General features: G+C 37.0%; 1 long non-coding RNA gene and 1 pseudogene across 10 annotated transcripts in view; both read left to right on the forward strand.

The window, feature by feature from the left end:
• The window catches only part of LOC141421648 (uncharacterized), a 201,403-nt gene that overhangs the window by 127,404 nt on the left and 47,764 nt on the right, over positions 1–26,235 (forward strand). The gene's annotated exons all lie outside the window — the stretch shown is intronic.
• On the forward strand, positions 2,060–4,316 carry LOC109674674 (pancreatic progenitor cell differentiation and proliferation factor-like protein; annotated as a pseudogene).

The following is a 26,235-nucleotide window of genomic DNA, read 5'->3' on the forward strand; positions in this document are numbered from 1 at the left end:
ATTATTTCAATAAAAGCAATTTGTTCATGGCATAAAAAAGAAAAGCCCTAAAATAAGTAAAATGAGGAAGAGTAAAAGTAAGATACAAAATAATGAAACATAAAACCAAGAAACAAAATGAAAACATCAAATGACTACATGAAAATGTAATTTAATATCATTTAATAGAGAAATCCGTAGCAAAACTAAATAAGAAATGGAAGGGGCAGCATAAAGAAAGCATAATCAGATACAGTAGGTATTTATTATCATTCCTTATGATTTAGCTATTTGATATACTGTTACTTAATGAAATAGTATTATCAAGGAAATTAACATACCCATTTTTTCCAACTGGATATATGAAAAAAATTAACCCCACTCATGGCAGGAAACTTAAAATAGGAAGATCATGGCTGGGCAAAATGAGAGACCCTACCTCAAAAATAACCAGAGACAAAGGACTGGAGGAGTGGCTCAAAAGAGGTAGAGTACCTGCTTATCAAGTCCAAAATCCTAAGTTCAAACCCCAGTACCACCAAAAAAATTAACATTTTGTGACAAAAGCACACAAAACATATTCTGTCATCAAATTTCCAGTTCATAATACAGTAGTATTAAGTATAACTTTCATGTGATACATTAGATTTCTACACTTAATCACTTACTCATCCTACATAACTGCAATTTTCACACTTGACTCAATGTCTCTCAATTTCTACACCTCCCCATCACTACTAGTTATTGTTCTATTATCTCTCTCTAGTTCATTCAACTATTTTAGATTCCACATGTAAACAAGGCCATGCAGTATTTCTCTTTCTGGGTCTGTAATGATGTTTAAAAGAACTTATGGGCAAACTAGAAAAATTGTGTTGAATGTTTGAAAAGCCAACTGACATGAATAATTTTATAGCAATGTGTACATTACTAAGAAAGAATATATAAATAGAATCAATAATGATCAAATACTTTGAAACAGCAATTGAAATGATCACACCTCAACATAAAGGGTAGCCAGAATTTGATCTCTAAATGAAGTATATCTATCAAATGAAAAAATCATCTACATAAGAAACATTAAAACTACAATAAGAGTATTATTGCATCAATAAATAATATTAATGGAATGTTATAAATTTCCCCACTTTGTCCATAATTTTTCATTACCTCTGAAATTGTCTGCCTGCCTGCATATGCTCCTTTCTCAGAAAGACTTAAAGATCACAATTCTGATGTGCCCCCATGACTCTGCCTTGCATCCTCATGTCTGTGGGTAAATTCATTCCTCCCTACTAGACAGCAGATGATCTGTGACATCCCCAGTTGTGCCCAGACTGGTCCTACAGTCATGTATAATGAAAAGATAGCTAGGTATCAGTTCCCTCCAGACATGAGCAGTTAGTTGTAAGCTGTGAATTATAGGGGCCAAATCCAAAATAGGGTCAAGGCAAGTCCTGCTCTGTTGACAGTTGTTTAACCTGGCTCTGAACAGATTGGACTGCTAGAAGGCAGAAGGCAAAGAACATCACTGGCTGCCTTTGCCTGGCTGCATGCCATCTCAGCTCAAAGCACCTTGGACTTGGGCTCCAGGCAGCCTGGGTGTCTGATATAAGGCCTGCTCAGGGGTCCAGGTCATATTGACAGTTCCTGGAGGGGCCTTAAGGCTTCAGGGTGATGCAGCCTCTCTCGGATCACTAAGAATTCGTTCTTCAAAGTGTGCATTTTCTGAAGAAACTTTAGAATCACAGTGTTTTAAAAAAAGAGATCATATTGGAGAAATCACACATGTGCATGCCTGTACTCTGGCTGCATGTTTAACACTTTTCTCCTGACCTTTAGTTTTGTTTGGATGGAGTTATGTGTACATTGTTTGTAGTTGAATATTTAGTTTTCTTTCTTTTCCAATTAAATATATTAGTCTACTGCATTTTTCTTTATTGTTGTATATTTGACTGCAATTTTGCATAACTTTTTAAATTCCTTGTATCATATTCTTATTACACAGCAAATGATGTTTCTTTACAAACAAAACAAAAATTCACACGGTAAAAGGAAAAGGAAAGTCCATGTCATTAACATGAAGTCTCTTTTCTGGCCACAGCACAGATTGCTGCCCATAGCCTGTCTGGTGCTTGCTCACAGTAAAGGTGTGGCGTTGATGTCTTTCATTGGTTGTTTTCTGGCCCAAACCCAGTATTATCGAAGTAAGTTGTATTGTCACGCTAGAATAGGACTTGGGGTGATGTTTGTGGGGTCCTGTTGGCTCATGCATCATGTTTAGAACTTAAGAAGGAACACTGACAACTTTTGGTAAAGAAGAGAAAGCTCTTGCATTTGTATTATCCAGGCTTAGTTCTTTTATCACTCATGTCATACCAATAAAGGTATAAAAAAGTGAAAATAAGCTTTTGTTTCATAATCATATTTCAATCCTAGGTACTTTATATTCTACTGGACACATTAAAACCATAATTTTGCATAAATGAATATTACTCAGTTCCTTAAAACAGACAGGATAGCATGGTTCAGGTTCATAGATGTCTAATTTCCATTTCTGTTGTGGATAATAAGTCAGCATCTATATGGCGAGTTTTACTTTTATTAATTTACCCATCTGTGCATATTAATAACTCAAGAGAAATTACAGCTTCTTGGGGAAGATGGAGAAATTTCATGAAATGAAGTGAACATTTCTGAACCAAATTCCCATTCATTAAAAGTATCTTTTGAGTAGCCTGCAGAAAACTCATATTTCAGGTATTTATAGAAATAGAAGCACTTATGGATTTATTGCCTTTATACAAAAAAGTAAACTAAGTGCATTTACTTGTGCTATTTAATCAATAGATATTATTTATAAACTGTAGTCTGTTTTGCATGTGGGTGTTGAGACAAGGTCTTACTACATAGCCTAGGCTGAACTGGAACTTTTTAATTAATTAATTAATTATAATTATTTTTTTGATGGTGCTAGGGCTTGAACTCAGGACTTTCCCCTGAGACTGCTTGAGCCATGCCTCCAGTACTTTTGGTCTGGTTATTTGGAAGTGTCTGGCTTTTTTCTGAGGCTAACCTGGACAATAGTCCTCCATATATGCTTTCAGTCTCTGCTGTGACTACAAGCATTTGCCACCATGCCTAGCTTTTATCTATTGAGATAGAGGTCTTGTGAAGTTTTTCTTTTTAATTTGTCCCAGATGTCCTGGAAATGAGATCCTCCTGATCTCAGCCTCTCACAGAGCTTGGGATGACAGGTGTGCAACATAATGTTCACCTATTGGTTGAGATGGGGTCTCATAAACATTTTGCGAGTGGTCCTTGAACTACAGTCTCCTGATATCACCCTTCCAACCAGCTTGAATTACAAGTGTGAGCCACTGGCACCAAGCTTGCCTTAACTTTTGACCGTTCTACCTCAAACTCCTGAGTGCTGGAATTACAGGTGTGTGCTCTACATGTGACTATATTATGGTCTTTTAGAGTACATATTATTTAAAATACATGTCTAATAAGATAAATGTAATATCCCTTCAAAATAATTTCTGTATGTGATAATTTGTAGGATTTTAAATATACACATAATATACCATTTCTAATGTAGTACAATAATATTCATTTTTGTGTATTTCTTAAATTATTGAATTTGACAACATTTAAAATACACTTTGAGTTCTACATCTTTATGCACAGAGAGACAGAGGTTTCCCCCTTGCAAATGACTATACTTCATTAATACAAAATTTGGTATTCCTTTTTATTCCTTTCTGTGGAGGCTTTTTTGCTGATGGAGAGTTGGACCAATTTTTCAACTTAAGAATTCATGTGTCAAGAATAAATGATTTCAAGTCATGCTAGTTGAGGTTTTACATATAAATGATATGTGTGCTTGTTTGTTTGCTATTTATTTTTTTGTTTCTTTATTTTCATTTCTTTCCTAGTGTCCAGTGTTTCTTCAGTGAGTTCATTAAGTAGCTCTGACTCTGTGAGCTTCTTGGATGATGATAAATATCTGCAAGGTACTCACTGTATTTCTCATCAGTGTTGTCCTCATGATTTCCCTTTGTTTTTAGTCTCCCAATTTTGTTTGAAGAAATTTAATATGAATTTTCTTTGATAGGGTTATCTGATGTTGCAGAATCCACCTGGTGGTTTAAATCCTTTTTTCCATCCTGAGTCTGTTCTTTTAAGTGTAAGAAGCAAAGATGTGTCTTCTAGTGGATGAGTTTTAGCCTTTTCTGATGAGGGCATTTCTTACTTCCTGAATGGAAACAGCGACTTACGGAGTAACTGTCATGTACAATTTGTGGTAACATATATTTCATTTTTGAGGACAATAAGGCTTTGGTATGAGGCATACATGAGGGACTAGGAGGATCAAACAGCTCCTCTCCAATGTAACTAGCCATAGTAACATCATGAGCAGATCTCCTAATTCAGTCACTGAAGAGGACTTCAAAAGTTTGTATCATTGTCTGGAGAGGGAGATGTGAATGGACTGGGAATCAGAGGTTCCAGATTTGTTTTTTTTCCAGAACCTTGAGGAAAACAGTGACCATAATCTAGTTGCTGTCCTGGAAGGCCTTGTTCAGTCTCCTGCTGGTTGTGAACAGCCTCTGTGTTTTGGCAATCACTCTAGACTAAGTTGGTTTGTGAGAGGCCATTTGTATGTACTTAACCATAACAGGCTAAATAGCGCACTTGTTATTCTAATCTTTTTAAACTACTTGCTTTGTCCTTTGAAAACTTTAGCTTACTACTAAATGGATAAAAGGATATATAAAAATGCAGTTCATAGATTCTGTGGTGAAAACAATGGTTTTGATGACTTTTCCAAACAAGATAAACTTGAAATATAATTGATATTTTATATATTTGAAAAAACACCCCTGCAAATGGAAATGTTGAAAGCTGGTTTTTTTGTTTGTTTATTAAGTTCACTGTTTTATGTTATTTAGACTGTGTTTCTCCCCTTTGACTATATAGACTACCTAAGATACCAGCAACCCTTTTCCAGCTCACCTTTGCACTGCTGTTCACTGAGCACTGTGGCTCCACCTGACATTTTCTACAATATTCATAGTTGATTCTGAGAATCAAGGTCTCCATAGGGGCTGCTGTGCTGCAGAGGTGAACCCCTCCCTCAGTGTGCCAGAGACCCAGAGGACTCTTCTCCCTTGCAAAAAAACAACATGCCCACCAGAGATTTCATTTATGAGAGAAGATTACTGTGCCCACAATACAGCAAAAATTTCAGTATTTTCCTTAACACTAAGATGATCAAAGTGGTGTTTTTAGCTACCAGGATGATATTTGAAAATGAGCCATCAGAGTCATGTGCCCTTTGAAAGCGAAGATCTTCCATACACAGGGACGGTTATGAAGCTGTCCTTTCACTATCCATATTATTTTTATCTAGAAATCTGTTAGTTCTACTTGTGTTTTTTGACTTGTAATTCTTTAAAAGTGAAGTATCCTTGTTTTAGAAGTTGCAAATGTCAACCATAATCCTTAAATACATTACCTGTTGAATATTGTACCAAACATCTCACAAAATGAGTATTGCATTGAGTTTAAAATTCATGATTTTAAATGACAGGTAGCAACAGGGAAATTGTAATGAAAAGAGCAGGATAATTAAAACATACAGTGTGATTTCTGTTGTATTAGGAAATAGCAAGTGGATGCAAACACATCAGAAGAAACTGTACTATACCAAAATGATAATAGTGGCAATTTCTCGAGATGGGATTATGAGCAGTTTTAATTTTCTTCCTTCAAATGTTCTCACACGACAAGTTTTCTGCATAGATGGTAATAGATATTAATGTAAAAAGATACAGGAACTAATTTTCTGGATCTTCTAAATTTTTTTTTATTTTTGCATTATTGGAGTTTGAACTCAGGGATAGGCACTTGCTAGGCAGACATTTTACTACTAAAGCCATACCTCCAATCCCTCAGCATAAGTTTTCTGAATTTGTATACTTCCCATATTGAATAGAACATTCCCTATTTTCCTCAATAGTGGATAGATAATAGTCCATGAATTTTATTTGAAAAGTTTCTGTATCCTGATCACCAATGCCTGTAGATGTTTTGTGAGCATTCTAATAGAATACTGTTAAGTGTTATCTGTCTTTATTTGGGTGTCTACACTGAAAAAATAGTTTTTGGTGTTTAGGAACATACATAGCTTAATAGCAGAGAGCTTGCCTAGCTGGCCTGAGGTTCTGAGTTCAAACCCCAGTAATAACTACAAAACATAAATCTGTTAATATTCTCCTGTGACCTCTCTTTTGTCTGCCTCTGTCTGTCTATTTCTCTCTCTCTCTCACACACACACACACATACAAACACACATAGACATTTAAAATTCAACAGGTTCTATTACTCTCAGGGCAAAATCACAGCACTCAAAATCTCAGCATGGTCCAGCACTCCAGTCTTTGTCTTATTCTCCCAGTTGCCTGTGCTCTAGCCACATCAACTCCTTTCAATGCCTCATATGCGTCATCTTCCCTGTGGTCACAGGAACTTTGTATAAGTTGTTCTTTTGGCTAAGAAGCTATCCACTTAATATCTACTGATCTTTTTAATTTTAGCTCAAAAGTTACTTCCTTTGGGAAACATTATTCCACTTCCTGACTCAATGAGAGTTTCCATTATCATACCATTGTTCCACATCTCTCTTCCTCATGCTCACTGCACCTGTAACTGTACATTTGTTTGGGTGATAATTTAAGAAATGTAGGCTTTACCTATTACATTAATCATGACATGTGGGCCATGTGTACTTTGCTCAATACTCCACACTTAGCTCTGACATGTGAATAAGTGATCAGCACACAATGGCAATGTTACTTTAGCCAGAACTGATCCATTTCTGGGAAAGTTTCACATGTCATTAGAAGTGGTAAACACTAATTCAATACAGCAGAAAACATAATATATTCCAGTAGTGATAGATAGAGTGCAGGTAATAAAATAAAGCAAAGTGAAGGTGGAGACAAGTCTGCTTTTACTGGCACTCAGGAGAAACTGTCATTTTGAGTCCTGAAAGAGGAGTTTTGTGAAATCTCCTCTGGAAAGAAAAATTATCCATTCCAATCTATCACTCTCTAAATGGAGTGCTAGTTCCACGGAGAGGGCAGTCTGTCCACAGTGTTTGCTCCTCACTAAACCTAGGACGAAAAATTGTGGGACTTAGGGTTTCTGTCCTCCTTCCTTAACATCTCCAGGGGTGATTATGAATTGTCCCAAATCACTCCACACAGCAGCAGGCACAGAAACTAACCTATCATATCTCACATTTCTAGTGACTACTTTGAGTACTGTAGCACAAGCCTCATAGGGTTTTCACATTGGAATTTTCTAAACTAACAGGGTAAATTTTACCCTGTGATTTCTCCCCACTTCAAATTCAAGATGGACAAGAACTTTGCTATTAATATAAAGATTCTTCTCCATTTTTTTTTAAAAATATCTTTCTAGAGCTTAATTAACAGCTTACTTGATAAATTAGGAAGAACATGTTTCTTCCCAGTGCCTGAAAAATTTTCCCTCATTAAAATCTAATCTAATCTCATGGCCATTTGTAGGCACTCTGACCCTGCCACACATTATCTGGTTTCTCAGGCTTCGCTGTGAAATCTGGGTAGATACATCCATGACCCCAGAACTCTTGCATTTTCATGCCTATAAAGCCAGGGCCATGTGGACAATGCCAAGGTCTGCTGTCAGCTTGAGGAATAGCCAACAGGATCCCCTTAGATCATAGGCGGATTGTCTGTCCTCTGAGTGCATTGGAGGCTAAATATGGTGAAACAAATTTTGGGGAAACAACACTCTTGGAGGTCCTGTGCCAGCAGGACATCCCAGAGGCAGGCTCTTCACAGTGGAAAGTTTTTCAAGGAATATATTCTTTATGCCCTTGACCTTGATATGCACCTATATCTGGTCAATTCCTAAGATGCCCTTAAGGCAATTTTTCTATTATCCTAGTGCAAAGTACTTGGCAAATTTTTATGGTCATAATCTCTTCAGAAACCATGCTTTCCTTCGTCCTAACTTTATAATGGTTTTTGTGTTGAAATTGCAACTTACTCAGTCTTTCTGCACTGCTTCTTTGTTCCCATTCTCACTGTAAACCAAGCTCAAATAGCCATCAATACCCATGCCAAAGCCTGAATACTGAGTATTCTCAGTATTTTCTATGCCAGATTAGTCCATCACCACTAAACTCAGCCATTTTAAAGATTTAGGATAAAATGTAGACACGTTTTTTTATCACAATATTACATGAATGGCCTTGAGTCTAATCCGCAATAGAGTCACTGTTCTCACAGGACACCTCATGACCACAGTTTTTCTGTTAACATTTTTATTGGCATTTTGGTCTTCTGAGATCCCACAGGAATCACCTGTTAAGCTCTGCATCCACATTCCAGGTTTTCTCTAACTTGCTTCTCCAAAGTCTCCCAAACTCCTCATTTGAACCAGTTCCAAAGGCTGCTGAACTATATTGTTAGTGATAGTCCCTGAAATGGCCCCACGTTTGGATGGTATTTTTCTGTATTAGTTACTTTTGTGTTGTGGTGACCAAATACCTGACATAATCTACTTAAAGGTAGCCCTTGTTTATATTAGCTCACTGTTTCTGAGGGCTCAGCTCATGGCCCCTTGCCTCTATGTTTTTGTGCTTAATGGGGAGGCAGTGCATCTTGGTGGTGGGAGTGGCTGGCAAGGATTGTTCACCTCATGGTGGTCAGGAAGTACAGAGTGACATAGAGACTGGGCACTAGGCAGAACCTTCAGTCATGCCCTCTGTGATCTACTTCCTCTTGCTAGGCTCTGCCTACTAAAGTTTCTTCCACCTCTAGAGTAGCACCACCAACTGGGGCCTGTCAGTGATAAGGAGAGCATTTTTATATTTTTAAGGACACTAGTGTCATGTCTTATATTATGTGTCATATAATATTTTCTCGCATTGTTTAAAGCTGATTTTTTTAATGTTTTTTTTTTTTATGTAGTAAAACTAAAAACCATTTCCTTTGTTTACTTCTGGATTTTATTTGTTAGAAATCCTTCCTCATCTGGAATTTTTTTGTTCATGGTGAGGATTGAACCCCGAGCCTCATGCATTCTTGGCAAGCACTCTCTTTTTAGCTACATCCTCAGCCCCTCACCTAGGATTAAAAAAATTCACCTCCTCATTTTTAGTAATCTCATAGCTTTATTCTTAATACCATTTCCTTATCTGCATGTTATTTGCCTAAAGGATGTGATGAATTGTTTCAAGATTTTTTTGTCATCTCTCATTCCAAATTAATTTGGAATGTCCTTGGTTCAGTGAATTAGAATGGAATATCATTTTTCCCTCAATTTATTTTGATTGACTTTCTGGACATTATTTTGATTCTCTTGATGTATCTGGCTATTCATGCAATGCCAGTTATTAACTCCATATCCACACTTTTGTCATTTTTGAGAACTGTTTATACATGGATTCATACTTTATGTAACCCTTTTGGGATGGGAGTTTTTTCACTCAGCAATTTATCCAAGATGTTATGTGTATCAATATTCTTTTCTTTTTATTGCTGAATAGTATTCCAAGATGATATGTGTACTACAGTTTGTTTCACCATTCCCTTGTTGGATGACATCTTTCTAGTTAGGACTATGGTGAAAAGACTAATAATACTGGTGTATGTTGCATTTGTGTGAAAACACATTTTCCTGGTTCCAGTACATGTACTAGGCCAAATGGCAATTGCATGTTTAGTTTAAGAAGACACTGACAAACTGCTTTCCAGAGTTGTTATACCATTTTACCTTCTTACTAGCAACATATGAGTGAATCAGTTTCTCAACATTCCAATCAGTAGATATTATCATTTTTCTTATTTTTGTTGTTCTGATAGGCATAACGTGATGTTTAATTTTTGTTTTAACTGTTAATCATAGTTTTTGAAATTCAAGAAGAGGAAAGTCTATTATACCAAGTCTCTTTTTCCCTTATGTGACTCCAGTGACTCAGATGTTACATATTTTGCTATAGTCCCACAGGTCATTGAGGTTCTGTTCTTCATTTGTTCAGCCTTTTGTTTTACTTCCTTTTGTTCACATATAGTAATTTCTATTATTCAGTCTCATTGATGATTTACTCCGCCCCTGGTATCTTGCTGTTGAACTCACTATTTGAAACTTATGTTTCAGTTCTAAAATTTCCATTTTGTTTTTCTTTATATCTTCTGTCTTTGCTAAGACATTTGTCTTTTTAAAATTTGTTTGGGGCATGTTTATAATTCCTCCCTGAAACTATTTATGACACTGTTAGTACTTATTGACTATATTTTGTTTTACTTCAGTACTGTAGATTAAACACAGGCCTTGTACATAGTAGGCATGCATTCCACCATTTGAACCATGTCCCTAGCTCTGTTGTATTTGTATTTGAGATAGGGTCTTTCCTTTTTTGGCCTTGACCTTAAGGTCCTCCTGCCTCTACCTCCTGATTAGCTAGGATTACATTCAGTTGCTACCACATATTTTTTTAATTGAGTTTGGGATCTTGTTTGGCATACAGTGAGAGTTTTGATTGAAATCTGGAAAGTTTAAAGCATTATTTTATGAAATATTGAATGTTATTTGAGTAATCTGTTTTGGCATTCTGGTTCCATGTTACATTTTGAAGGTTTGGTACTACCTCACACACTTTAGGGGGTATGTGGAGGTCCAGATTCTCTTGCACTAAGGAGGGAATGGGGTCCTTGTTATTTCCAACTTGGGCTAATGCCCTCACTTTCCACTTGGACCAGAGTGAAAGCATCCCAGTGAGGACAGGGAGGACTGTCACATTACCTCTGAATGAGGTTGGAAGACCAGGCTCTCACGTGAGACACACTGACTCCTTAAGAGCTCCACTGACATATGAAATCCACTGACATTATGACCTCCACTGACACATGAGCTCACCTAATAACCTCATAACCTCCACTGACACAATGACCTTCACTAGCACCATGATGTCTGCTGACACCATGACCTTCACTGACACTGTGACCTCTATAGACACCTCACCTCCCCTGACCCTACAGATATGCAGACCTGGGACCTGTGTGCTCCATTTGCCCATATACCTTGAGTCATGAAAGCAGCATGCATAAACTCCGAATGATCACTGAGGTCTCCTTGATATAGCCAATCCTGGGCCCTCTGGAATATCACACCTGCAGAGCAGTCTAGGATGTCTCCACTTTTATCCCCGACCACTTGTTCTAGAATGTCTCCATTTCCTGTCAAAGACAAAGAGGATTAGAATGAAAAAAATGCAAAAAGACTTTCTAAGCAATTGGATCCTAAAAGCAAGAAGGAGTAGCTACATTCATATAGAAACAAATAAATGAGTCAGAAGAGATAAAGTCGGTCATGTCATACTGACAAAAGGAACAATCCAGCAGAGAGATCATTGTTTACATCTACACACCAAATATCAGTATGTGCAGTTTCATAAAGCCAAGTCTACGGGACATAAAACAGAGATAGACCCTAACATAATAGTAGTGGTTTATTTAATAGCCCAATCTCACCAATAGAGAGATCACACCACAAAAAAAAAAATATATGAATAAACTTCAGAATTAAGTGACACCATGGATCTAATGGACTTAATAAACATCTGCACAATATTCCTCCCAATAATCAGAGAATAAACATTCTTGTCAACATTCTTCAAAACTTTGCCCTAAATAGATCATGTCTTGGGACATAAAGCAAGTCTTAACAAATATAAGAAAATTAAAATAATGTCCTGTATTTTATTAGACAGCAATGAAATAAAACTAGAAATCATTGACAACAGAAACTGCAGAAAATATCCAAAGATATGGAGATTGGTCATCAGAGAAATAAGATGGTAAATCAAAACATTCATAGATGCAAATGAAAATGAACGTTTGGGGAATATTTGAAAAATTGACTAAAGCAAATATATACATAAACTCCCTATTTTATGTTGTATACAATAAAATCCTCTTTTTCACACTGTAAACAAGGTTGGAATTCACTATCTTCACAAATAATATAACCATCATTATTACCTAACTGTAATTGCATCTCCCAAAATGAAACCCATACTTCTAGAACTCGCTCCACATTGATCCTACTTGCTTACCTTGGCAACCACAAAACTACTTTCTGTCTCTGCTTTTCATATTCTGTGATGTTTTCCTGGCTTTTACTTTCATTTAAGTTGTACTTTATCAGTGTTGATTACCATAGTGATGTTGATTTTGGGTTGACTTTCTTCATTACTTTTGTTAAATTGCTATGTACCCTTAGCTTGCTTTTTGCTTCCTCTGTTTTCTCCCTTTCTCTCTTCCCTCCCTCCCTTTTCCCTCCCACCCTCCCTCTCTTTCTTTCTGTCTCTTTCCTTCCTTCTTTCCTTCCTTCCTTCGTTCCTTTGTCACTTTCTTTCTCTTTCCAGGGTCCCTTTGTGTAAGTCAGACTATACTCAAACTCTTGATCTTCCTACAACAGTCTCCTGAATGATGGGATTTCTTGTGTGCACCATGACACTCAGCTTCACCTTAGCTTTCTATTTCACACTTTGATTCTGTTTTGTGGAAGTTCCACTTTCTTTTCAAAATTAATGTCAATACATTTGCACAAAAGTTTAATGTTTTTTGTAATTTTATTTTGTTGTCTTAGTTTACAAATTGTTCACCAATATTCCTTCCCTATTTCTTATAAAATAGTCCAAATATTCCATGGTTGTTCCATTTTATATTCTACATCACTTTTGAATGAAATAAGTTATTTCTAAGCAAATAGTTTTCCCCTTAAGAGATGTGCATGGGTTGAGGACCAAGTCTTTAACACTTGAGCTTTTGGGGGACACTGTAGACCAACTGTAGCACCATCCTTCACAGGGATTATGGTGTCTGTGAGTACTTCAAGTCACTTTTTCTCACTGCAACTTACAACTGCCAGTGCAGGGTTGTTTGTAATACATGTACCTATCCTCTACCTATGATTTGCAGATAAGTTGCTCTGTCTTTCCTACTTTTGGAGACTATATTTTAAGTTGGAGCCAAGAAAGTGTTCCCTACTGTGGGCTTATTATTATTATTATAGGAATGCTTGGTGATTTTCCATCACATTTCATATGCATTGAGGTGACCCATTCACCTTTTCTGAAGTTCATGGTCATAGGGATCTTCTCTGGCTGTCTTTCTTGTCTTGTATCTCATTTTAACTATTCTTTTGCCTTTCTGTCCTCATATTTGTAGCCAGATATTTAAAATTCTCTTAACTTTGCTGAAGATTGATTATTTAGTTCTCTTTTTTATTCTTGGGGTTCCTGAGATGAATTCTAGAAGAACTAGTATAAAAACATGACTCATTGTCATTATTAAAATGGACATTTCCAGTACTAGCTGGGGTTAACTTCACCTACAGCTAAAGAAAGAATAGTTAATTTTAGCATTTGCAATAAACACGTGCAATATCATCAAAGTAGATTATGTACTTTGAGTTTTATTCACACAGGATTATTTACTTGAAACAACTTACTAGACCCTATAGGAGTAATGACAGTTATTTATACGACATGTTTTCTAGGCTAGAGCTTAAGGCTTTAAGTGAGCATCCCATGGCTTACCTGAGATAAGACATAAACTTAAGCCTCTGTTACAATTGATGATGAAGCTACAAACTCAGACTGCATGAGTTGAAATCCCACCTTTAACTTTATCTGTGTGATATGGAACATTTACTGAAGATTTCCAATCTTCCAGATTGAAAAATGCTTTTAAAAATCTATTACTTGGGTTTTTGTGATAATGTAATGAAATGTACACAAAGTTTCTTATACAGTGACCTGCATATTACAGATGCCCAGTCCACATTCTCTTTTCTATAGGTAGCTGTTTAAATGTATTAGAACACACATATTCCAAACAATGAGTTAACTAATCAGAGAAATTGTTAGCAAACAATCATGTAGGAAGCAAATAATGTCAAGGCCCCTTTGAAGAACCTAAAACCAGCATTGACCTCTCCACATACGAGGCTATTTAGAAGCAGAAATTTGAAGGAAGAATTTTTTCTTCTCTCTGTATTGATTTTAGATCCTTTGAACATCTTTTCTATGCATTCCATCCCTGTGGCTGCCAGATGCATTCACACAGATACAGTCATTCTCCTTCATGCTTTAAAATCAGTGGTTTTAGCTTTGTAGTATAAAAAGAATAACAAACAACTTCAGGGTAAAATCCCTATCAAATGCACATTTTCCACCTTGTTTTGGGGATCAGCTCCAAGAATTCAACCATATTAGAGTTTTACTTAGGTTTGATTCTAATGGTTGGTTCTATTCCTTATAAATTATAGGATTATGTATAGTAATATGTATACATATATTTATATATTATATGTACACACACTCACACACATACTTGTGTGTGTGTATATATATATATATAATTTATATATATGTATGCATAGTTTCTTTAGCATTAAGAGGTGGGAGAAAATAATCAGGAGCAATTAGTCAAAACATTTCCTAAAAACTTGTTTAGCCTATTGACAGACACACACACTGGCCTACTCTGACCTATTACTCCTTGTTGTCAAAGTGAGTTAACATGTGAACTACAGGTCATGTGAAATGAGTTTAGATATACTTTGGAAATGGAGTCAGCAAACTTTTCTGGGTAATGGTGATGGGTAATATGGATGTGGTGATAGCTTTGAACCCTGTCAAATGCTAATCTGTTTTGTGTTTCAATCTCAACCCAAGTTAAAGTTCCTAAATGCAGCCATTGATTTGAACTGAGTTCCTGTAGGCAGTTCCAGCAGGCAAACCCAAAGTGTAGTCACTAATGGTAAATGCTAAGCAATCAAATAGAAACTTGCAAAAATAAGGTGATCCTTAAAAAACAAATTTCCCTCCAAAAAATAAGAGATTAAAAGCAACCATCCAAAAGATGTCCAAAAATCTGAGAAGAGAGGGGATTCCCCTTCTACTTATATCAGTGCATAGAAAATAACCTGTAGACAACCAGTCTGCTTCTTGTACTATGCTAAAGCTGCCTTATGAGAAACAATCATTCTGACATGCCCAGGGAAGAACATTGTCTTTTGTGTACTGGATGCTGCTAAGTTCTTGAGTCCCTAAGAAAAGACAATTAGAACTAGAAGAGGGACTTTTAAAGATTCTCAAAGAAAGAAATGTTCAAGGGGATGTGTGCAGAAGAGCCCCCTATGAGGAGCACAGTAGGAGCAAAATACAAATGTCCAGGTAGAATGAAGAAGTGAGGGCAAAGCATGAAAAAATGTTTCTGTGTATGTCAAATTCAGACCATGATTTGAGGAAGAAACAAGCAATCAAGAAGGCCCACAGAAAATAAACAGCCAATCAGCAAAATCCAGTTACCCATGACAGCCCCAAGCCCATAGGGGTACAACAGCAGTACTTCTTGGGTTCTCAGATGGCCACAGCCTCCTCTTAAGCAGCATCCTAGTAAACCTTTGCTTCTTTTATACTCTCACCTTGAAAAATTCTTTCACCAAGTCTTGGCTCCAAAATCCACAACAGTTTGTTGGCACTTTTTCATATTGGGACCTTCTGTAGTGCTACCCTTGAACTTGGAGGACAATTGTAGGTCTCATCCAGGGCCACTCACTGATGACACACAAAGGTCACCAGTGTCAGTAAACCATTGCCCTTAGGGATGAAAGTCCTGAGAAATCTGCAGACATTTAGGTGGAATGACCTCCTAATTATTGTGTGTCTCTATCCAGGGCATTTATCTGGTGAAACCCAAAGGCCACATGCCTTTGGACTATAATGGTGAACAGCCTGTCTCTAGTCTCCATTTCAAGTCTTCACTTCCATTACATGGTATAATAGACCCTGGTAGCACACCCTGGGCTAATCCATTTATGCTGTGGGTGCCTCCTTTTCTCTGCCTTTACTTTCGTTCAGTTTCACTTTTAAAATCTTTTTGACTTTCCTCAAATGACACCATCTCTGCCTTTTGAAAGACAGTCTGGTGCAGGCCTTGAAGCTCCCTCTTTATCCTTGGTGAGGATTACACATCTCAACTTCATTTCTGGGATTCCTCTCAACTCTGAGAGACCCACTTTTTCTCTGGGGTCCTCTGTCTAGCTGAGGATCAGAAGTAACACCTTGATCCCCCACAGATGTCTTCAGCTCCGTATCTTTTAGTGGGATGCTCCAAGGAGACTTAGGCACCCAAATCTTCCCTTGACAATGGGTGAAACCATCTCACCTCTGGATTACACGAAAAACAACATACCCGATCTTTGTTTGTAATTTGGTCTGGCCAACCTACAAACTGCTGGACCTGAAGGTCTGGTCTCTATACTGTACCCTCAATTATAATGTGATCCTCCAATTTGAACTTTTCTGCTGTAATTCCTCCAAGAAAACTGAGGTTCCCAATGTGCAGGCCTCAGTGTCCCTCTCACAGGGTGTGGACCTGTGGGAAGGATGCTGGATACATCTGGCCTGTCTCCTGGAACTTCTAAATTCTTAGGACATTCTAGGTGATCCCCATCTCTCTTCTGCTCCACCCTACCCCCTTGAGAGTACCCTGATCTTTCTTCCCCCCTCTTTCTGCCACTGTTCTTGTGGGTTTTCCTCATCTACCTTTCAGGACTGGTCTGTCTGTCACTAGTCAGAAAAGTGGCTCATGATTATGTTTTAATGGGAGAAATTCTCCTTATTTAAAACTCTACATAGGTCCAGTGGATCCTCTTCTTACGCTGATGTTTCCCAAGGAATTAAACCCTTCTCCTTGTTTTCTCTCCTCTGGAAACATCTGACTCTGTGCCTGTACTGATCTAACCTCCTGGACTTTTGCCATTCTGTCCTCTATGCCGAAGGAAAGCGTTGGCCCAGTGTGGCTTGATTGCTATTCTCAGGCACGTGTGTCAGTGTGCGTGTATAATGATTCAAGCCCAGGCTGTTCACAGGTCTCCCATTTGTCTTACCTCATGAGAAATTAGATAAAATTCTCCAGGCTTCTCTAGGGGAATCTCTCCCAATCTTTGCGGTTCATCCTTGATGTATAGGTTTCCTTTATCTTGCAGTATTAAGGGGATTTATGTGAAAAGTGTCATCTAGATTAGCAGCATCAGAGCAAGCACTTCTGAGTTTGAGAGAGCCCCTTAAACTGTCCCCTTCAGCCTTTGGGGGTCCAAACAAAAAAGAAAAGAAAATCCTATTTGTTCTGTTTTGGTATTCCCTGTTTGACATGAGTTTCTATTCTGTCTAAAAGCCCTTTGGAAAAATCTTGTAGGTCCATGTAAACTTTCCAAGACTGAAAAGGAAGGGGCAGGAAAATGTGCCTGGCCCCACCAGTGGGGACACCATGCCTCCTCCAGCTATCCAACTCCACAGCTACCACTTCCACTATGAAGTTTTCTGTGACAAAAGGCATAAGGTCCTCATTCAGATTGTGCTAAACTGAACTGTATTCCTACTTACTATGTGTTCCTCTAGGTTTCCTTCCTGCCTATTTGAAATTCCTTTTTCCCACAGGGGAAGGAGAGGAGTCCTGATCCCCTTCAAGTCAATGTCACTTCAGGTTATGAGTTAGTGTGACAGATATATGGTCGAATTTAATGCACTGATGTAGAACTAGCACCTAAATCTCAATGCTTCATGAATATTGGAATATTCTTCTGATCTTAATAACATTTGCAAAAAAAAACTGGCTTAAAGGAATGATTCTTCATTTTATCAAGATAACTGCCTACATTTCTGGCAGATTTTGTTAGGCTTTTGACAGCTTAGAAAATTGAGTCTTAACAGAGTAGGGGTTCATTTGAATGTCTGTTTCTGTCAAAGTCTTTTAATGACCACTTTATAAATGAGGTGAAATAAACAACTATGATTTATAACCAAAGTTTTCATTTTTACCCACACCACCTAGTATCTTACCTAGCCTCACATTCTATTATTTTACTACAAAGCTGAAACTATATTTTTATATTACATCTGTCTAGCTATGATGCTAGTCATTGCTGGATTGTTGTATATTAAATGTATTTATGTTCTCCATTGTAAATGTAGAAGACTTGAAATGCAAACTTTATTAAATCATCTTAGTAAGTTTGTGTCCTCAATACTACAACTGTTAGTAATGCCAGCCTTTTGCAGGATTATGTCTAAGTGTTCCTAATTGTAATAAGGAGACATCTATGGTGCTAACATTAGAATGTTGATCATAATTATTATCCTAAAATGCTACATGCAATGCAAATGACTAGACCGTTATGTCAGTTGCTAAACTTTTGTCTTTTGTCATTACATTTTTTTATCCTTCTCTGAAGTATTTTCAGTCAGGCTCATAGAGGAGGACTCCTACAAATACTTATATGTCAAATGAGTTAGCTTTAAATATTTGCTTTTGTTGGGTTTATTTTGTATTTTTTTGGTAAAATTTTATAACTGCTCTCTGTTGACATTTTGCAGAGATATAACTTTTAACAATAGCAACTTGAACAGCATTTTTAAAAAAACTAAGACATAAACTACAGAACAGATATAATTAGAGTTAAGAATGAACTCTAGCAAGCCAGCCTGAGATCAACTTCTTTTAAACCTCTCTGTTGCTTAAATTTTGCTGAAAGTGTTTTATTGGCACTGACACCCACCTGGAAGGCCTGTCACTTCCCCTCTAATGTGACATAAGATAAGATCAGTTAAAAGAGATATCTCATCCCAGAAATAAGGAAAGTCTTTCAAGTATGAACCTTATCCTGGTGATAAGGGACTGTTAAAGCCAAACCACAGGGTGGTTACTTGGCAGATATCATCATAAAAAACTGTTGAGAGAAAAAGAATTTGGAAAAAAAGACATTCTGACAAGAGGCGAAGTTATTAGAATCCCAACAGGGTCATTTGTGCCACACCATTCAAAAGTAACTAAAGAAAAGAGGTTGTGAAGGAATGGTTCCTAAGCATGGCTATCTGATGGCAATGAAAACCCATGCCTGTACCTTCAAACTAGACAAAACCTATACCCTTTCCTTTCTATTGCCTGCCATTTCTATAGCTCCAGGAAAACCCCACATTTTCCTCCCTATGTATGGACATTCATTTCTGTCTTAGAAACAGAAGGGCTATCCAATTTATACCTCTACTATTTAGGCTTTAGAATTACATTACAGATAGGGACATGAACATACAAAAACCTATCACTAGAGATTTCTCATATTGCAGATTACCATAACTCAAACCCATACTGATTTATAGGGATACACTGGCAAATATCGATTATCCTACAGAAAAAAGAAATTTAGATATGCTTGCTGCTTCCAAGGGGGACCTATGCTATGCTTGGGAAAGGTTGCTGCCCTTGGATTAATAAATCAGGATAGGTTCAAACTAACTCAGCAGGCCTCTCAATGTAGAAAACAGGCCACTCAAGGATGGCTCTCATGTAAGAACATGTTGTCTTGGTTTTCCTGGCTCCTCCATTTCTTGGGACCGTGTGTTTCCCTATTTCTTCTCCTCTTTATTGCACCTTTCATCATTAATAGTCTCACCAAGTTTGTTTCCTCTTGTCTCCAGGCCATAAATCTACAGATGATTTTACAACGTGGATTTCAATTAATACCATTTATCATCTCAGTGCCTCTCAGTCCCATGGACCAGACTTCCATAGAATTTTATTCCAGTACTCAACTGGACCCCATTGTGTCCCCAGAGCCTTTCTCTTAACCTTCTTCCAAAACAACAAACAAATAGGCATAGACATCCCTACCAACTTGTTCAGCTTGAAGCAAATCCAAAAGATGATCATTTGTCACAGTGAAACCAGGGTTGATTTTGTTCTTCTGTCAGAAGGAATGTGGAGGCATGTCTCCTTTAAGGGGGCACCAGGGGACCAAGATACTGTGGTCCAGGTGGAATGAGGGAGTGTGAAAGAATGTGAACAATTTCCATGTGTTCAAAATTTAAACCATGACCCAAGGAAGAACCAACTAATGAACAAAACCCATTAAAAAAGAGACAATCATCAAAATCCAAAGCTACCCCATAAAAGCCTGCCCCCATGCCTACAGCAGCACATCAGCAGTATGCCTGAGCTGTACTGATTCTGTTGAAGCAGCATCCTCATAAATCATTGCTTTCCCTACTCCCTTGCCTCACTAAATTCTTTTATGCAATTGCTAGTTACCTTGACTTAATCATTCCACATCACATACAAATATAAAAATGATCATATTGAACCCCATAAAATTGTACTTAAAAAGAAAAGCCCATTATAAGGGTAAGCAAAGCCCTGAGTTTGAACCTCCATATTGTCAAAACAAAACAAAACAAAACAAAAAACCCTAAAACCAAAAGCTAATTAGATGTTTGAAACAACTTATTGAAGTTGAGTGCTTTGACAAATGTTTTAAAGGATATTGTAAAATCATTTTTAAAAATGTTCCCTCCTCCAGCTGACATTATTGCCCTTTTGGTAACACCTCAGAATGATGTTTTCCCTAATATTGGTGTCTATTTTACTTTGGGTAAGCATTGACTTAGCACACTTCCTCTCCTGCCCAATCCATATTTTGATCAGAAGTGTTCAGTTTTAAACATTACAATTTTAGCTTGTTTGTTTCTCTTTCCAGATGGATATGCTGTTTACATGTTTTGATTACATAGGTCTGCAAGATACCTGGGATAAAGTGTTCAACTGTTTTAGAGCCACCTCTCAATAGAGAGAACATAATATAATCATTGGACTCCTTAAAAATAATAATGATGAGTTTGTGTTCTTTCTAAAAGAAGAATTTTATTATTAAAATGATAGGTTAAAAAACTAAGCCATAAGCAATATATAAAGTTAATTAGTTGGCCTATTTTTAGTAATAAGGTGCTATCAAAGATGAGATTAGGTGGTAATATTTATTTCTATAAAAATGGGAAACTAGTTTATTCTACTTTGTTCTGTGATTCATTTCAAAACTAATTTTTTTCCCTCTCTCTATGAAAAAATTCCATCAACATTTTGCAACTGATTTCTTACCTAGAATACAGAAATGCTATTTATCTGAGGTGATTTTAAAAAATCCCAACCAGAAATTAACCATTATTCCTTTTAGACAGGATAGTAGGGTGAGTTAAAAGGAAACTAAAAATATATATATATAAAATTAAGCCTTGTTCAGGGGCTGATACACAACCAGAAAATAAGGCTGAAATTACTAAATATGAAAGGAATTTAGTCAACAGTTCAGGAGTGTACAGAACCTTATTCTTTCCATCACCCTCTGTTCATTTTGAGATGTCAAATGAGATATGCTGCTGCTAATGGATTAATTTTTTGTCCAGGAATAAAAAATGCTTGGTTTTTGTAAATCTGTACCTGGAAAGAAAAAAGAGCTATAAATAATAGACACAACTGTATTACAAGGCCCTTTGACTGATAATATCCAGGCTTGAGTGATAGTAAAAAAACAGGTTAAATGGAAGTTTCTAGATGTCCATACAATCAGGTGACCAATTCTGCTTTGTGTTTTCATCTCTAGTACCTCCACTTTTTTCATAGGGTCATTTGTACTATTGTTTTCAAGTCTATTGATGCTGTCTTCAACTCCATTCTTCTTTAGAGCCAATCAATTGAGGGATTATCATTATTAGTATTATTATTGCAATTGTGTTGTTTAGTTCTAAATTTTCCAGTTGATTTTCATTATATCTCCTTTCCTTTGTTCAAAATTTTTTTCATTTGTTTCAAGTGTCTGCTGTTTCTCATTGAAGAAACTTGTGATGACTGCTTTAAAAATAATGCCAGACAATTCTACCATTTTTTCCATTTTGTTATTGACTTTTGTTTGTTTGTTTCATTTGAGATCTTCTTGTTTCCTGGACAGTTGTGTGAGTTTCAAATGATGGTTGGAAATTTTGGCATTATATTATGAGGTTAAGTTGTATTTAAATCCTTTATGTAGCTGGATTAGCTACCACTATGGCTAGGGAAGGAGAAATCAACCTCATTACTGCTAATTACTAGATGCATATGAGGCACCTCCTTATGAGGGTTTTTCTTTATTGTTGGCCAATGCTTTGGACCCTGGCTCCAAACATGAGCTTCACTGATACACTGGCTGAGAACAGTAAGAATACCTCATTAATCTGTTCACCAAAACATGGAATGGGGTGTTCTTGTTTTGGTGAGAGACTGTGTTAAAGGAATTGATTTCCAGTCTCACCTGCTCAAATTTATGTGGTGAAGTCTTAACCCCTAAGGTATATATTGGATGATAGGTCCTTTAAGTAGGCAATTAAGGTTTGATGATGCTGTAGATTTGGAACCATAATCTGTTAAGCCTGGTATGCTCACAATAAAATTGAGATGCCAAAAAGCACACTCTTCCTGTTTGTGGATAGAGAAAAGAACATGTGAAGATAGAGAAGTTTGCTGCCTTCAAACCATAAAGAGCTGGTTCATCAAAAATGACTCTAAGGACACCTCAAACTTAGACTTACAGCTTCTAGAACTGTGTGAAAATGATTTTATATTGTTTAAGTCATGCAGTCTGTAGTTTATGCCCAGTCTAGTAGTTGAGTATAGATTTTCCAGCTGAGAAGTTGGGAGCTTCCATAACAAATAATGAAACTGTGAAAGTGTTTTTGGAAGTTATTGATAAGTAAAGGTTAAAAGAGTTCTGGGGTACATCCTAGAAAAATCCTTGACTACCTCGCAGAGCCTTTTGGTAGAAATGTGACATTTACATGGAACAGGTCTTGCCTAGCTTGTGCAAGACCCTGGATTCCATTCCCAGCACTGAAAAAACAAAGATACATCACTAATACTGTTGCTTCTGGTGAGGTATCTGATGGAAATGTGGAATACACGTTAGAAACTTTGGGGAAAATTCATCCTTTTCATCCTATCAGGAAAAGTCATAAAAGGATAGAGAATTGGTTGAATTATGCTCTGGTGTTTTGTGATAGAACTTTTCAATGATGAAACTGAATATCAAGTTGAAGATATTTATAAACAGAGTATTTAAAGTATAATATGTAGCCTGTTTCTTCTCACTGCTCTTAGTATACTGTGAAAGAAAATAGACAGATTGGTGGATGGAGCTGGCACAAAGAAGAATGGAGCTATACCATCACTCAAATATACTAAGGGGTGGGCAGTCTTCAAAGTCATGGGATAATGCTGTAGCTCTTATGCTCTGAAAGGGCAGAGAGCCAATCAAAGAGGACTATTCTCAAGTCTTGAGATCTCATGGAATTTTTCCTTTAAGATTTTAGACTTGCTTGAGGCCTGAAATATTTTTCTTTTTTCCTGTTTCTTTCTTTGGGAATGGAATTCTGCCCATCCTAGTCCAACTGTACTTTTGTATTTCAGATGCATATAATTTGTCAGGTCCCATAACTTCATAGTTCAAGAGGAGTTTTGCTGGTGGATGAATCATATCTCAATTCTCATCCATACCTCATCTAGACAATATTTAGATGAGATTTGTATGTTGAATTAAAAGTGACATGGGTTCAGACTTTGGAGTTATTGAGATGTAGAGGGTTTATTTTACATATCAGGAGGATAGGCATTTTTGGGTGGAGGCAGGAAATAGAACATTATGGACTGAATTGTGTCACTTACATTCATATGTTGAAACCTTAACAATATGACTGTATTTGAATTTAGGGCTTTAGGGGAGGAAAAGTTAATGATGTCATAAGCTTAGTCCTAATCTGATACTTTTGATGTCTTTATAAGAAAAGGAGTTATGAAAGAGCTCTCTATTGCTGAATTTGCAGAAAAGTGAAGCTGAGTGAGGACAAAGAAAGAAGGTGGCCATCTGTAAGCCAGGAAGAATGACCTCACCAGAAATCAATCATAATGGCACCTCAATCTTAGACATGCAGCCTCTTTGAACTAAGAAAAGAAACTTCTATTTTTTAATTCACCCAGCCTGTGGTATTTTGTTATGGCAACCTAAGTAGACTGTACAGGTGGAAAATGCCCCAATGACACAGGATATATTAGGGAAAATCGGGGAAGGGAATCAAAACCCAGAAATGAATAAAAAGCACTGCATCAATGAATAACTTGATTAGAAGCATACATGCCTTTCTCTTATTTCTCACAATACCTCACTAACCTGTAACATATGTAGAAAAACACTCCCTATGGCCTTGCCCAGGTGATTATTTTGCCCTGAAGTGGACAAACATAACTTAAAGAATGATATTTATGGCGGGAAGGGATGAGGTATTTGGTAAAATGACTCCTTTGATCTCAAAAATACTTGCAATAGAGAAATATTCATCTTGAAAGTATCTGGTGAAGTTGATTCTTTATTAAAACAGATGCTCAATGAAAACAGACAACTACAGCATAGTAATCCAGAATTAGTAAAAGTAACCAGACTTAAAACCTCTGGGCTAATTGACAATATCAAAATAAGCAAAAATGACTGAAATGCACCAGGTGTAAAAACAAAAAAAAAACCACTTATCTAAAGGATTGGTTAAACTAAATCCCCTGGTCTACTTTCCCAGCATAAATACCCCTAAAGTTAAATGCTCAGTATGCCTCTTTTCAGGAGTGCCCACACCTGTGTCTGGGTGTGCACTCTCCTTTCCTTTGCTTGGTTTTACTAATAAAGCTCTACCAATTTATCACTTCCTGCATATTTTGTCCTAAAGTTCATTTCTGTGGTCAAACAAAAGGACAAATACAATGAGTTGAGGTCCTTATCCTTTGGGGAAACTTACATAGACCCCCAACTCTGCTGACACTCACTCTTCATAGGTACCTTCTTACTTCATGCAGAGGTAGGGGGAAGAACAGCTTATTACTGCTGGGCCATGGTGGAAGTTTATACTTATTAGTGGCCTCCAGGTGACTTTTTGATGAGTACCTCCTTGTGCTGGGGTATAGTATATTGAGGTCAGGAGATTAGGTTTCTCACTTGGCCTTTACTAGAGAAGTACTGTAGTCAACTCTTGGTATCCATGAGGGTTTCTTGTAGGACCCCCTACATATACCAAAACCTATGGATTCTCAAGTCTCAAATAAAAGGGTAAGGTATTTGCATATAACCTATAACATCATCCTTTATACTTTAAATCATGTTTAGATTACTTATGATACTTAAGTACTAGGTGACTTTTTGCAATATGATATATGTATTTTTAGGGAATAATAAATAAAAAAACCTTCATACTTGTTCAGTACAGATGTACTATTTTTCTGAACATTTTCAATCAGCAGTTGGCTGAATTTACCCATGTGGAAACTGAGAGTTTGGAGGCTGAAAGTACTTTCATTTTCTTTGTGGTTTGGCTGTGGTTATGTTACTACATGAAATGTTCCTTTCCTACCACCTTACCTGCTTCCTTATCATTTTGGAATGAGCTGGTTTTCTGGGTATTTTGTTTGTTGGTGCTGTTTGCCAATTGGACTGTTAGTCATTTCGGCTCTGGGTCTGGTGTACATGATGAGTAAAGAAAACTCAGGGAACTCATAACTGTATCTTTTTTTAGGTGCTAATGCCCCTTTGAGTCTGTTGTTCCATCTTTGAATTTTCTTAGATTTATTTTCTATATGTTTTCCAAGAATTGTAGATGTCCTACCAGGAGAGACAGTACCTTTGCCAGCTTTCACAGGAAGTCCTAAAAACTATTTTTCATTTCATACATTGAGATTTTCAAGTATTCTGAATTTCTCTGTTTGGAATCCTCAGTTGTCTACTCAGCTTTCCTATCTGTTTCTTCTAACTCGTTAGCACATTTAATAGCAATTAATACATTTTTTCTCTATCATGATTCATGCTTTCTTGAATCTATGCAAATTAAATAACACAGAGATTGTTTTTCCAATGTGTGTGTGAAGTAATACAGTAGGGATGCACATCCAGGGTAACAGGCTGATTTGGGGCCAGTCACAAGTTGAGCAGGTTGACTTCCCTCCTTCTCTCCCTTCCTCCTTTTCTTCCCTCCTCTCCCTCTTCAATTTCTTCCTCCCTCTCTTTCTTTTCTTTGAAGGTACTGTGGTTTGAACTCAGGGTGTGGTGCTTGCTAGGCCTTGAGCACTCCCCAGTCTATTTATTTGCAGTTTGATTTTCAGATAGGTTCTCATGTTAACTTTACTTGCTTGTCTCAGACCTTTCTCTGCCTTCCAAGATCTCTGCTTGGGAATACAAATGTGCACCACCATGCCTTTAACCTTTTAAAGAGATATTGATCAGGGGTTA

Source organism: Castor canadensis, chromosome 3 (assembly GCF_047511655.1).
Source record: "Castor canadensis chromosome 3, mCasCan1.hap1v2, whole genome shotgun sequence".
Classification (NCBI taxonomy): domain Eukaryota; kingdom Metazoa; phylum Chordata; class Mammalia; order Rodentia; family Castoridae; genus Castor; species Castor canadensis.